The sequence below is a fragment of the Bos mutus genome, chromosome 26, assembly GCF_027580195.1.
Source record: "Bos mutus isolate GX-2022 chromosome 26, NWIPB_WYAK_1.1, whole genome shotgun sequence".
Lineage (NCBI taxonomy): Eukaryota > Metazoa > Chordata > Mammalia > Artiodactyla > Bovidae > Bos > Bos mutus.
In genome coordinates this window covers 38,676,915-38,692,343 of record NC_091642.1, presented here as the reverse complement: position 1 = coordinate 38,692,343, position 15,429 = coordinate 38,676,915, and positions in this window count along the sequence as shown.

The window sequence follows — 15,429 nt, the reverse complement described above, 5'->3', positions numbered from 1 at the left end:
CCATCCCTCTGGGCCGTCCCAGTGCACCAGCCCCAAGCATCCAGCATCGTGCATCAAACCTGGACTGGCAACTCGTTTCCTACATGATATTTTACATGTTTCATTGCCATTCTCCCAAATCATCCCACCCTCTCCCTCTCCCACAGAGTCCATAAGACTGTTCTATACATCAGTGTCTCTTTTGCTGTCTCGCATAATCGGGTTATTGTTACCATCTTTCTAAATTCCATATATATGCGTTAGTATACTGTATTGGTGTTTTTCTTTCTGGCTTACTTCACTCTGTATAATAGGCTCCAGTTTCATCCACCTCATTAGAACTGATTCAAATGTATTCTTTTTAATGGCTGAGTAATACTCCATTGTGTATATGTACCACTGCTTTCTTATCCATTCATCTGCTGATGGACATCTAGGTTGCTTCCATGTCTTGGCTATTATAAACAGTGCTGTGATGAACATTGGGGTACACGTGTCTCTTTCCCTTCTGGTTTCCTCAGTGTGTATGCCCAGCAGTGGGGTTGCTGGATCATAAGGCAGTTCTATTTCCAGTTTTTTAAGGAATCTCCACACTGTTCTCCATAGTGGCTGTACTAGTTTGCATTCCCACCAACAGTGTAAGAGGGTTCCCTTTTCTCCACACCCTCTCCAGCATTTATTATTTGTAGACTTTTGGATCGCAGCCATTCTGACTGGTGTGAAATGGTACCTCATAGTGGTTTTGATTTGCATTTCTCTGATAATGAGTGATGTTGAGCATCTTTTCATGTGTTTGTTAGCCATCTGTATGTCTTCTTTGGAGAAATGTCTATTTAGTTCTTTGGCCCATTTTTTGATTGGGTCGTTTATTTTTCTGGAGTTGAGCTGTAGGAGTTGCTTGTATATTTTTGAGATTAGTTGTTTGTCGGTTGCTTCATTTGCTATTATTTTCTCCCATTCTGAAGGCTGTCTTTTCACCTTGCTAATAGTTTCCTTTGATGTGCAGAAGGTTTTAAGGTTAATTAGGTCCCATTTGTTTATTTTTGCTTTTATTTCCAATATTCTGGGAGGTGGGTCATAGAGGATCCTGCTGTGATGTATGTCGGAGAGTGTTTTGCCTATGTTCTCCTCTAGGAGTTTTATAGTTTCTGGTCTTACGTTTAGATCTTTAATCCATTTTGAGTTTATTTTTGTGTATGGTGTTAGAAAGTGGTCCAGTTTCATTCTTTTACAAGTGGTTGACCGGATTTCCCAGCACCACTTGTTAAAGAGATTGTCTTTAATCCATTGTATATTCTTGCCTCCTTTGTCAAAGATAAGGTGTCCATATGTGCGTGGATTTATCTCTGGGCTTTCTATTTTATTCCATTGATCAATATTTCTGTCTTTGTGCCAGTACCATACTGTCTTGATAACTGTGGCTTTGTAGTAGAGCCTGAAGTCAGGTAGGTTGATTCCTCCAGTTCCAGTCTTCTTTCTCAAGATCGCTTTGGCTATTCGAGGTTTTTTGTATTTCCATACAAATTGTGAAATTATTTGTTCTAGCTCTGTGAAGAATACTGTTGGTAGCTTGATAGGGATTGCATTGAATCTATAAATTGCTTTGGGTAGTATACTCATTTTCACTATATTGATTCTTCCAATCCATGAACATGGTATATTTCTCCCATCTATTAGTGTCCTCTTTGATTTCTTTCACCAGTGTTTTATAGTTTTCTATATATAGGTCTTTAGTTTCTTTAGGTAGATATATTCCTAAGTATTTTATTCTTTCTGTTGCAATGGTGAATGGAATTATTTCCTTAATTTCTCTTTCTGTTTTCTCATTATTAGTGTATAGGAATGCAAGGGATTTCTGTGTGTTGATTTTATATCCTGCAACTTTACTATAGTCATTGATTATTTCTAGTAATTTTCTGGTGGAATCTTTAGGGTTTTCTATGTAGAGGATCATGTCATCTGCAAATAGTGAGAGTTTTAGTTCTTCTTTTCCAATTTGGATTCCTTTTATTTCTTTTTCTGCTCTGATTGCTGTGGCCAAAACTTCCAAAACTATGTTGAATAGTAATGGTGAAAGTGGGCACCCTTGTCTTGTTCCTGACTTTAGAGGAAATGCTTTCAATTTTTCACCATTGAGGATAATGTTTGCTGTGGGTTTGTCATATATAGCTTTTATTATGTTGAGGTATGTTCCTTCTATTCCTGCTTTCTGGAGAGTTTTTTATCATAAATGGATGTTGAATTTTGTCAAAGGCTTTCTCTGCATCTATTGAGATAATCATATGGTTTTTATTTTTCAATTTGTTAATGTGGTGTATTACATTGATTGATTTGCAGATATTGAAGAATCCTGCATCCCTGGGATAAAGCCCACTTGATCATGGTGTATGATCTTTTTAATGTGTTGTTGGATTCTGATTGCTAGAATTTTGTTAAGGATTTTTGCATCTATGTTCATCAGTGATATTGGCCTGTAGTTTTCTTTTTTTGTGGCATCTTTGTCAGGTTTTGGTATTAGGGTGATGGTGGCCTCATAGAATGAGTTTGGAAGTTTACCTTCCTCTGCAATTTTCTGGAAGAGTTTGAGCAGGATAGGTGTTAGCTCTTCTCTAAATTTTTGGTAGAATTCAGCTGTGAAGCCGTCTGGACCGGGGCTTTTGTTTGCTGGAAGATTTTTGATTACAGTTTCAATTTCCATGCTTGTGATGGGTCTGTTAAGATTTTCTATTTCTTCCTGGTCCAGTTTTGGAAAGTTGTACTTTTCTAAGAATTTGTCCATTTCTTCCACGTTGTCCATTTTATTGGCATATAATTTTTGATAGTAGTCTCTTATGATCCTTTGTATTTCTGTGTTGTCTGTTGTGATCTCTCCATTTTCATTTCTAATTTTGTTGATTTGATTTTCTCCCTTTGTTTCTTGATGAGTCTGGCTAATGGTTTGTCGATTTTATTTATCCTTTCAAAGAACCAGCTTTTGGTTTTGTTGATTTTTGCTATGGTCTCTTTTGTTTCTTTTGCATTTATTTCTGCTCTAATTTTTAAGATTTCTTTCCTTCTACTAACCCTGGGGTTCTTCATTTCTTCCTTTTCTAGTTGCTTTAGGTGTAGAGTTAGGTTATTCATTTGACTTTTTTCTTGTTTCTTGAGGTGTGCCTGTATTGCTATGAACTTTCCCCTTAGGACTGCTTTTACCGTGTCCCACAGGTTTTGGGTTGTTGTGTTTTCATTTTCATTCGTTTCTATGCAAATTTTGATTTCTTTTTTGATTTCTTCTGTGATTTGTTGGTTATTCAGCAGAGTGTTGTTCAGCCTCCATATGTTGGAATTTTTAATAGTTTTTCTCCTGTAATTGAGATCTAATCTTACTGCATTGTGGTCAGAAAAAATGCTTGGAATGATTTCTATTTTTTTGAATTTACCAAGGCTAGCTTTATGGCCCAGGATGTGATCTATCCTGGAGAAGGTTCCATGTGCGCTTGAGAAAAAGGTGAAATTCATTGTTTTGGGATGAAATGTCCTATAGACATCAATTAGGTCTAACTGGTCTATTGTATCGTTTAAAGTTTGTGTTTCCTTGTTAATTTTCTGTTTAGTTGATCTATCCATAGGTGTAAGTGGGGTATTAAAGTCTCCCACTATTATTGTGTTATTGTGAATTTCTCCTTTCATACTTGTTAGCATTTGTCTTACGTGACTGCAGTGCTCCCGTGTTGGGTGCATATATATTTATAATTGTTATATCTTCTTCTTGGATTGATCCTTTGATCATTATGTAGTGACCTTCTTTGTCTCTTTTCACAGCCTTTGTTTTAAAGTCTATTTTATCTGATATGAGTATTGCTACTCCTGCTTTCTTTTGGTCCCTATTTGCATGGAAAATCTTTTTCCAGCCCTTCACTTTCAGTCTGTATGTGTCCCCTGTTTTGAGGTGGGTCTCTTGTAGACAACATATGTAGGGTCTTGTTTTTGTATCCATTCAGCCAGTCTTTGTCTTTTGGTTGGGGCATTCAACCCATTTACGTTTAAGGTAATTACTGATAAGTATGATCCGTTGCCATTTACTTTATTGTTTTGGGTTCAGTTTATACACCGTTTTGTGTTTCCTGTCTAGAGAATATCCTTTAGTATTTGTTGGAGAGCTGGTTTGGTGGTGCAGAATTCTCTCAGCTTTTGCTTGTCTGAAAAGCTTTTGATTTCTCCTTCATACTTGAATGAGATCCTTGCTGGGTACAATAATCTGGGCTGTAGGTTATTTTCTTTCATCATTTTAAGTATGTCTTGCCATTCCCTCCTGGCTTGAAGAGTTTCTATTGAAAGATCAGCTGTTATCCTTATGGGAATTCCCTTGTGTGTTATTTGTTGTTTTTCCTTGCTGCTTTTAATATTTGTTCTTTGTGTTTGATCTTTGTTAATTTGATTAATATGTGTCTTGGGGTGTTTCTCCTGGTTTTATCCTGTTTGGGACTCTCTGGGTTTCTTGTACTTGGGTGATTATTTCCTTCCCCATTTTAGGAAGTTTTCCACTATTATCTCCTCAAGTATTTTCTCATGGTCTTTCTTTTTGTCTTCTTCTTCTAGAACCCCTATGATTCGAATGTTGTGGCATTTAATATTGTCCTGGAGGTCTCTGAGATTGTCCTCATTTTTCTTTTAATTCGTTTTCTTTTTTATCCTCTCTGATTCATTTATTTCTACCATTCTATCTTCTAATTCACTAATCCTGTCTTCTGCCTCTGTTATTCTACTATTTGTTGCCTCCAGAGTGTTTTTAATTTCACTTATCGCATTATTCATTATATATTGACTCTTTTTATTTCTTCTAGGTCCTTGTTAAACCTTTCTTGCATCTTCTCAATCCTTGTCTCCAGGCTATTTATCTGTGATTCCATTTTAGTTTCAAGATTTTGGATCAATTTCACTATCATTATTTGGAATTCTTTATCAGGTAGATTCCCTATCTCTTCCTCTTTTGTTTGGTTTGGTGGGCATTTATCCTATTCCTTTATCTGCTGAGTATTCCTCGGTCTCTTCATCTTGTTTAAATTGCTGAGTTTGGGGTGTCCTTTCTGTATTCTGGCAGTTTGTGGAGTTCTCTTTATTGTGGTGTTTCCTCACTGTGTGTGGGTTTGTACAGGTGGCTTGTCAAGGATTCCTGGTTAGGGAAGCTTGTGTCGGTGTTCTGGTGGGTGGTATTTCTTCTCTCTGGAGTGCAATGAAATGTCCAGTAATGAGTTATGAGATGTCTATAGTTTTGGGGTGACTTTGGGCAGCCTGTATCTTGAAGCTCAGGGCTGTGTTCCTTTGTTGCTGGAGAATTTGCTTGGTATGTCTTGCCCTGGAACTTATTGGCCCTTGTGTGGTGCTTGGTTTCAGTGTCGGTATGGAGGCATTTGATGAGCTCCTGTCAATTAATGTTCCTTGGAGTCAGGAGTTCCCTGGAGTCAGGGTTTGGACTTAAGTCTCCTGCTTCCGGTTATCGGTCTTATTTTTACAGTAGTTTCAAAACTTCTTCTATACAGCACCATTGATAAAACATCTACATTAAAGATGAAAAGTTTCTCTACAGTGAGGGTCACTCAGAGAGGTTCACAGGGTTACATGGAGAAGAGAAGAGGGAGGAGGGAGTTAGAGGTGACCCAAATGAGATGAGGTGAATCAATAGTGGAGAGAGTGGGCTAGCCAGTAGTCACTTCTTTATGTGCACTCCACAACTGGACCACTCAGAGATGTTCACGGGGTTATACAGAGAAGAGAAGAAGGAGGAAGGTAACAGAGGTGGCCAGAAGGATAAAAGGGGGGAATGAAAAGGAGGGAGACAGATCCAGCCAGTAATCAGTTCCCTAAGTGTTCTCCACCGTCTGGAACACACATAAATTCACAGAGTTGGGTAGAGTAGAGAGGGGTTAGGGAGGAGACACAGGCAACCTGGTGGAGAAAAAGGAGAGTCCAAAGGGAGACAGAGCAGTCAAGCCAGTAATCTCACTCCCTAGTGAAAAATGGGTCCTGAAGATTGGGTCCTTAAAGGTACAAAATTGGTAACAAATACATAAAAGCAAAAATTAAAAATCTAGAGTAGAGTTTGGAATTTCAAAAATACGATGTTAAAGAAAAGAAGAAGGAAAAGAAAGAGAGAAAAAACGAACAAACAAAAACAAACAAGGTCGCGAAAATTATAAAGAAAGTACAGGTACAAAATTGATAACTAATACCAGAAAGCAAAATTAAAAATCTAGAGTAGAGTTTGGAATTTCAAAAAATACGATGTTAAAGAAAAGAAGAAGGAAAAGAAAGAGAGAAAAAACGAACAAACAAAAACAAACAAGGTCGTGAAAATTATAAAGAAAGTACAGGTACAAAATTGATAACTAATACCAGAAAGCAAAAATTAAAAATCTAGAGTAGAGTTTGGAATTTCAAAAGTACAATGTTAAAAAAAAAGAAGAAGAAGAAAAAAAAAAGAGAAAAAAACAAACAAATACGAACAATGTCACAAAAATTATAAAGAAAATACAGGTACAAAATTGATATCAAATACCAAAAAGCGTAAATTAAAAATCTAGAGTAAAGTTTGGAATTTCAGATATACAATGTTATATAAAAGAAGAAGAGAAAGAAACAGAGAAGAAGAAGAAGAAAAAAAAAGTCACAGAAATTATATAAAAAAACTATAGGTACAAAATTGATAACATATACCAAAAAAGCGAAAATTAAAAATCTAGAGTAGAGTTTGGAATTTCAAAAATACAATGTTAAAGAAAAGAAGAAAAACCAAAAACAACAAAAGAAACAAACAAAAAAAAAAACAAGGTCAAAAAATTATAAAATATATATATATGAAGTTTGCTGAAGAAGAAAAAAAAATAGGGTCTTTTTTTTTTTTTTTGCAAAGTAATAGGTTATAAAAGTGAAAATTAAAGGAACAATAGAGGACTTAAAAAAATTTTTTTAATTAAAAAAAAAAGAAAGAATGATCGTAAAAACAATAAAAATATATCTAGGACTTTTTTGTTTTTTTTTTGTGGGTGTTGTGGGTTCAGTTCATTTTGGCTAGTTCCTTGGTCAGATTTATATTTCTCAAGATCTATAGGCCCCTTCCTATGTAGTCCGTAATAACCACAGGGTTTTGATCTATTGCCTGTAGCTTCCAAGGCGTTTCCCTCTGTTATATCTTCTTCTGTTTGCTAGTCTCTTCAGTATCTGGTTTCCGCCCTGACACAAAAGGCACGGTGGAGGACACTTTTTTTTTTTTTTTTTTTTTGGCTTACTTGTTCAGTCGCGCTGTGGGGAGGGAGGGAGGGATGCTGCAAACAAATAACACTGGCGTGGGCTCGCAGTGCCTCAGCCACCCTGGGTCTGCCCCCGCTCACGGCGCGTGTAGCCTCCCTGTACACACTGCTTGGACTCTAGGTTGTTCCGCCGGGAACAATCCGAGGCCGGGCCTGGGCTGCATGCACCTCCCAGGTCCAAGCCGCTCAGGTTCAGGCACTCGGGTAGTCCTCAGAGGCGCAGACTCAGTTGGGCCTGAGTTTTGTGCTCTTCCCAGGTCCGAGCAGCTCAGGTGATGAGGTGTTTGGCGAGCGCCAATGCTGCGACTTATCGCCTCCCCGCCACTAGGTTATCTGGGTGTAAAACCGGCGCACATTCTCAGGCAGATGTTGACCGTCCAGACCCCCAAGAAGTTTTAGTTAGCAAAGAAGCCTGCTTACAGTTTTATAGATAATGTCTCTCTGGGGCTGCGATTGCCCCCTTCCGGCTCTGGCTGCCTGTCACCGGGAGGGGGAAGGTCTGCAGCCGGCTATCTCTGTTCAGTCCTTTGTTCCGTGCGCGGGCCTGGCGGTCTTAGGTTAGGGCTGGCTTTTCGCGTGGTAGATATCCCACAGTCTGGTTTGCTAGCCCAAATTATTTCGCTCAGATAGCGCTCAGGGTATTCAGGCCAGATTCTTACTCTCAGCGATGCAGCCCACGCCGCGCCTCCCTGCCCAGCCCTGGCTTGCTAATGGCGGATGCAGGCGTCTGCGCTGCTTCTCCGCTGAGGGAGTTACCGTAGGGCTCGCAATCTGTGAGTTTTAATTGTTTATTTATTTTTTCTCCCTGTTATGTTGCCCTCTGTGCTTCCAAAGCTCGGCACAGATTCGGCAGTGAGAAGGTTTCCTGGTGTTTGGAAACTTCTCTCTTTTTAAGTTTCCCTTCCTGGGACGGAACTCCGTCCCTCCCTCTCTTGTCTCTTTTTTTTTGTTTTTAATATTTTTTCCTACCTCCTTTCGAAGAGTTGGGTTGCTTTTCTGGGTGCCTGATGTCCTCTGCCGGCATTCAGAAGTTGTTTTGTGGAATTTACTCGACGTTTAAATGCTCTTTTGATGAATTTGTGGGGAAGAAAGTGTTCTCCCCGTCCTACTCCTCTGCCATCTTGGCTCCTCCTCCACTATTTTTAAATATAAAATGCTTTTTGGTTGTTTTCTTTTTTTTTTTTAATGACTATTTTATTTTATTTTTAAACTTTACAATATTGTATTGGTTTTGCTAAATATCGAAATGAATCCACCACAGATATACATGTGTTCCTCATCCTGAACCCTCCTCCCTCCTCCCTCCCCATACCATCCCTCTGGGTCGTCCCAGTGCACCAGCCCCAAGCATCCAGTATCGTGCATTGATCCTGGACTGGCAACTCATTCCATATATGATATTATATGTATTTCAATGCCATTCTCCCAAATGATGCCACCCTCTCCCTCTCCCACAGAGTCCAAAAGACTGTTCTATACATCAGTGTCTCTTTTGCTGTCTCATACACAGGGTTATTGTTATCATCTTTCTAAATTCCATATATATGCGTTAGTATACTGTATTGGTGTTTTTCTTTCTGGCTTACTTCACTCTGTATAATGGGCTCCAGTTTCATCCACCTCATTAGAACTGATTCAAATGTATTCTTTTTAATGGCTGAGTAATACTCCATTGTTTATAGGTACCACAGCTTTCTTATCCATTCATCTGCTGATGGACATCTAGGTTGCTTCCATGTCCTGGCTAGTATAAACAGTGTTGCAATGAACACTGGGGTACACGTGTCTCTTTCCCTTCTGGTTTCCTCAGTGTGTATGCCAAGCAGTGGGATTGCTGGATCATAAGGCAGTTCTATTTCCAGTTTTTTAAGGAATCTCCACACTGTTCTCCACAGTGGCTGTACTAGTTTGCATTCCCACCAACAGAAAGAATCTACAGATAAACTTAGAGAGAATTAGCATCTTAACAATATTGAGTCTTCTGATCCGTGATTCTATTATTTCAGTTCAGTTCAGTCGCTCAGTCGTGTCCTACTCCTTGTGACCCCATGAATTGCAGCACACCAGGCCTCCCTGTCCATCACCAACTCCCGGATTTCACTCAGACTCACGTCCATCAAGTCAGTGATGCCATCCAGCCATCTCATCCTCTGTCGTCCCCTTCTCCTCCTGCCCCCAATCCTTTCCAGCATCAAAGTCTTTTCCAATGAGTCAACTCTTCACATGAGGTGGCCAAAGTACTGGAGTTTCAGCTTTAGCATCATTCCTTCCAAAGAAATCCCAGGGCTGATCTCCTTCAGAATGGACTGGTTGAATCTCCTTGCAGTCCAAGGGACTCTCAAGAGTCTTCTCCAACACCACAGTTCAAAAGCATCAATTGTTCAGCGCTCAGCTTTCTTCACAGTCCAGCTCTCACATTCGTACATGACCACTGGAAAAACCATAGCCTTGACTAGATGGACCTTTGTTGGCAAAGTAATGTCTCTGCTTTTTAATGTGCTATCTAGGTTGGTTGTAACTTTCCTTCCAAGGAGTAAGCATCTTTTAATTTCATGGCTGCAATCACCATCTGCAGTGATTTGGGAGCCCAAAAAAATAAAGTCTTTCACTGTTTCCACTGTTTCCCCATCTATTTCCCATGAAGTGATGGGACCGGATGCCATGATCTTAGTTTTCTGAATGTTGAGCTTTAAGCCAACTTTTCACTCTCCTCTTTCACTTTCATCAAGAGGCTTTTTAGTTCCTCTTCACTTTCTGCCAAAAGGGTGGTGTCATCTGCATATCTGAGATTATTGATACTTCTCCCGGCAGTCTTAATTCCAGCTTGTGCTTCTTCCAGCCCAGCGTTTCTCATGATGTACTCTGCATATAAGTTAAATAAACAAGGTGACAATATACAGCCTTGACATACTCCTTTTCCTATTTGGAACCAGTCTGTTGTTCCATGTCCAGTTCTAACTGTTGCTTCCTCACCTGCATATAGGTTTCTCAAGAGGCAGATCAGGTGGTCTGGTATACCCATCACTTTCAGAATTTTCCACAGTTTTTGGTGATCCACACAGTCAAAGCCTTTGGCATAGCCAATAAAGCAGAAATAGATGTTTTTCTGGAACTCTCTTGCTTTTTCCATGATCCAGCAGATGTTTAAAAAAAAAAAAAAAGGGAAATTTGATCTCTGGTTTCTCTGCCTTTTCTAAATCCAGCCTGAACATTTGGAAGTTCACGATTCACGTATTGCTGAAGCCTGGCTTGGAGAATTTTGAGCATTACTTTACTAGCATGTGAGATGAGTGCAATTGTGCAGTAGTTTGAGCATTCTTTGGCATTGCCTTTCTTTGGGAGTGGAATGAAAACTGACCTTTTCCAGTCCTGTGGCCGCTGCTAAGTTTTCCAAATTTGCTGGCATATTGAGTGCAGCACTTTCACAGCATCATCTTTCAGAATTTGAAATAGCTCAACTGGAATTCCATCACCTCCACTAGCTTTGTTCGTAGTGATGCTTTCTAAAGCCCACTTGACTTCACGTTCCAGGATGTCTGGCTCTAGGTGAGTGATCACACCATCGTGATTATCTGGGTCGTGAAGCTCTTTTTTGTATAGTTCTTCTGTGTATTATTGCTACCTCTTCTTAATATCTTCTGCTTCTGTTAGGTCCGTACCATTTCTGTCCTTTATTGAGCCCGTCTTTGCATGAAAGGTTCCCTTGGTATCTCTGATTTTCTTGAAGAGATCTCTAGTCTTCCCCATTCTGTTGTTTTCCTCTATTAGGCCTGCTTTAATTTTTTTCAGCAATGTTTTGTTGTTTTCAGTGTACATATCTTGCAAATCTTTTTTGTCAAATTTATCTGCATTTCATCTTTTTGATACTTCCATAAATGAGTTTGGTTTTGAAATTTAAATTTCCAGTTGTTCTTGCAAAGTTATAAAACACAGTTACTACTTTGAATAGCCTTTTTATATACATTTCTACATGAACAATCATTTCATGTTCGCATATTTATTCCTTTATCTAGATCCCATTTATTTCTTTGTCTTGCTTAATGGCACCGTCTAGAACATCCGGTTTAACGTATTCTGGTTCTCTTGTGTGGCGATCACTCTGATGCAGCCTCACAAGGGAACACAGGAGAGGAAAGGGAAACAGCAAAGATTTAGCCGTGCTCAGATGGGTGGGTAAATCAGCATCCTCCAATAATCAAGAAGCTAAAAGAAGAAAGAGGAGGTTGTTACTATATTGTGCTCAGAGAGGCAAAGCAAATCGAGACTGAGGAGCCATTAGATCCAGCGACTGAGAGATGGCTCGTGTTCTCATAAATACAAGTTTAGTATATTGTGAAAAAGGGGCCCGTTTCAGACACTTGAAACGAGGTGGGGTGGTGAAGATGCCTCTGAATAAGTGTAGATCATTCTAAGAGTTTGGCTATGAAAAGGAGGGAAATTGAGCAGTGATTTGTGGGAGAACTTGAGTATGAATATCGTCAGCCCTCAGTATCTGCAGGGGATTGGTTCCAGAACCTGCTGCTGATACCAAAATCCTTGGATTCTCAAGTCCCATGGTTGGCCTGCCATATGAGTAGCTTCTCCATCCAAGTAACTTCCCCATCCAAGGATCCAACCAACCCCAGATTGTGTAGTACTGAATTAATTAAAAACAATCCACATATATGTGGACCCACACAGTTAAAACTTGGGTTGTTCAAGGGTCAGCTGATAAGAAAGTTTTACCAATAAGAAATACCAAAGATGTCTGTTTAATAATGACCATTTTTACCATCTTCAAATATTACTATTGTGAAACATTGTTATAATTCCAAAGCTTTATTTTTAGAGATGATTCATTCAATTCACTCACCAAGTGTAAAAATAAAGAAATCTGCATTTCAAATATAAATGTTAGAAGCAATAAATATTTTCAAATCTTAAACACAAGTAGGAAAAGTATGATTTATTTTTCAAAATCAGAGGTTCTAGAAAATGTCTCCCTTTTACTTAACAATTACAAAGAGGGGGAGTGGGGTGGTGGGTGAGAGAACTGTGGAGTCAAAAGTGTGTGAGATCAACTTGGCAGATGGCCCAGGGCTTGGGGAGCTGGGTCTTTCTTTGGGAACTTCTGGAAGCTTGCTTGTTATCAGCTTTCTACACCTCACAGTTCTCTCCACATAATGCAAAATGTTTTGTGCCCAACATGTTCTTAACAGAGCTCTTAGAGAACAATGCAGGGAAAATGGTAGAAACTTGTGTGTGGGATGCCAGTGCCCCAGCTCAGATCTTCTCCATCTGAAGTCAGTTTTTAAGAGATCAATGTGACTGGAAGCAAGACAATTAAATCTGAATTAACTGTAGATAGATTATATTTCTATTGTTATTCAGTTGCTAAGTTCTGTCCAACCCTTTGCACCCCACAGACTGCAGTATGCCAGGCTTCCCCATCCTTCACTGTCTCCCAGAGTTTGTTCAAAGTGTTGTCCATTGAGTCAGTGATGTTATCCAACCATCTCCTCCTCTGTCGCCCCCTTCTCCTCCTGCCCTCAATCTTTCCCAGCATTTCCTATGAATTGGCTTTTTGCATCAGGTGGCCAAAGTATTGGAGCTTCAGCTTCAGCATCAGTCCCTCCAGTGAATATTCAGGATTGATATCCTTTAGGAATTACTGGTTTGATCTCCTTGCTGTCCAAGGGCTTTCAAGAGTCTTCTCAAACACCACAGTTCAAAAGCATCATTCTTTGACACTCAGCTTTCTTTAGGGTCCAACTGTCATATCCATACATGACTATTGGAAAAACCATAGATTTGAGTATATGAACCTTAATATATTTCTATTCCTGTGTTTCAAGTAGAATGATGAAATGATAAAAAAAAATACTGGAGCAGATGAAGTAGGATATAAAAGAGAATTATGAGCTACTCATCATGTAAACAGAGTCGGACACGACTGAAGCGACTTAGCAGCAGCAGCAGTATCATGTAAATCCTGGCTACTCAGAGTGTGGTTCACGGACCAGCAGCAGCAGCATCACCTAGCAGCTTGTAGCAAAGCAGAATCTCAGGCGCTGCCCCAGGCCCACTGAGTCAGCAGGTGATTCCCAGGTGATCTGTCTGTGTATGCAAGTTTGAGAAAGTGCTGTTGAAAACATTCAGGGAAAGTGAGAAGAGGTTCTTTAAGGATCAGACAGGTGAGTGGCAAAACGAGTCTCTCTGGCAGGAATCATTAGTAGATTAGTGAGACATCCATCGGGGATTAATCAACAAGGATTTGTAGGGAAACGTGAAGAGAAGAGGAAGCTGGCAGTCTGGAAACTGAGTAAGAGGCAGAATGTAAGAACCAAGAATGAAAATTTTCAGCTTATTCATGCTGGCAGAATCTGTGGTTTAAGGAGAGATCAGATTTATCCAAGACTGAAAGGCTGGACCCAGAACAATGAGAGATTTTGCCCAAGCCAAGTCCTGGAAGTTTCCTAGATATTTAAGTGAGGAGAGTTTGAACAAGCCACAGGGTTGGAGAAGGAAGAAGGGACCAGATGATGGTGCTTGTCTTGGGGGTGGAGTCAGTACTGGGCATGGTCTATAAACCCAGCTCACTCATTTTACTCTAAAACCCTCATTGTGGGGCTGGAGTTATTTGGACCCTCTCTACCAGCTGCCTGCCTTGAAACAAAAACAAAATAGACCAGAGTATGGCTTTCAGGAACATAATCTTCTTTGGAAATTCTCTATCCTAGCTGGTGCTTGCAGGAGACAGTCATTCCCAGTGAGATGCCGGGATGGCAGGACCTTGGCTGGCAGGAGGCCCCTGTAGGGACTTTGCTGGCAGGAACCTCCCATTGTTCCGGATGTATACTGCACTCATCTCAGGTTGTCATCCACACTTGAGGGTCTGGGCCTGTTGTGCTCACAGCCCTCCCTTTCTGACCCAACCTCTGCACCACTGTCCATCCAGTCAAGCCTCCAGCATCTGCCTTTGCTCTCCCTACGCAGCTGCAGTCCCGCGTCCTCCTGGTTTTCAAGTGGTTGGTACCATCTGGATTACCTGCGAGTGTTAGTATAAAATGCTGATTCCTGGCCTCCCATCCCAGGGCCCTGAGGGATGCTGATAGTGGAGGTCCAGCGTGGGATCCAGAAAATGCATTAGTAACAAGTACCAGAAGGTGATCCTGATGCAGATATTCCCACCAGATCGCAGAAGCATTGTTATCCCCCTCCTACGTCACTCCTTCACTGCTCAGATCTTACCAGTTGGGGTGGTGATGTGGTGAGGATGTGGAGACTAGCTGATAAACACTGGCTCCTCTACATTAGCCATTCCCTCTCTGCCCTTCTCCTGGTGATGCCAGTTTCTAGACCATATCACTTCCTGCCCACCCCCATCACTCCTCCCTTCTGCCCTTTGCTGCTGTCTCCATGACCTTCAGACGGGGCAATCCACCATTCACAAATCTCCAGCCCTCACCAACTCTCATCCACTGTGAAGTTTCCCCAACGTGTTCTGTCTCGCTGTTTCCAGTTCTACATTTGGAATTCTCACAGTTCTAGCCAGCTTCTACCCTTCTCTTCTATAGCTTCTCCATGTCTCCAATTACCTCTTCAAGGGCATATTCAAAACCTCTCCATCATCAACCCTTCCCCCCACCCCGACCTCACAGCTGCATCTGGCTCTGCCAATCACCCTCTCCTCCGAACGTCCGAGCTCTGCTGGGCGGTCACTTCAAGGCCACATCACACTTCGCCTTTTCTACAAATCAATGAGCCCAGCTCCTTCACTGCGAACAGATCTCAGTATTGCACAAGCATTTCTACTTGTCACTGCTTCATAGGCTTCCTTTAATCCCCTGAAAATTGGAATAGTGCTGGGAAGCCTGAGTGGGGCTCTCTGCATGATCGGCTGTCTTAACTGAGGAACGCTTGAGGCTCTGGTCTCACCATCACCCATGAGAATGTGGGTCTCATTGTTTAAAAAGTATTAGGAAATTTCAAGACAGTGACAGCAGGCATTAAGACAAGCTCGGGGCCCTTCAGAGTGCAGAGGCCTGTGTTATCACAGGCTCAGGAAGCCAGGCCTGCTTGCCATTGCCCCAGCCTATTAGCTCAGTGACTATCAAGACCAGATAAGCTTGTGAGAACAGGGTAATAATTTTGATAGAATCAGAGCTCGCATTCCCAAGTTACC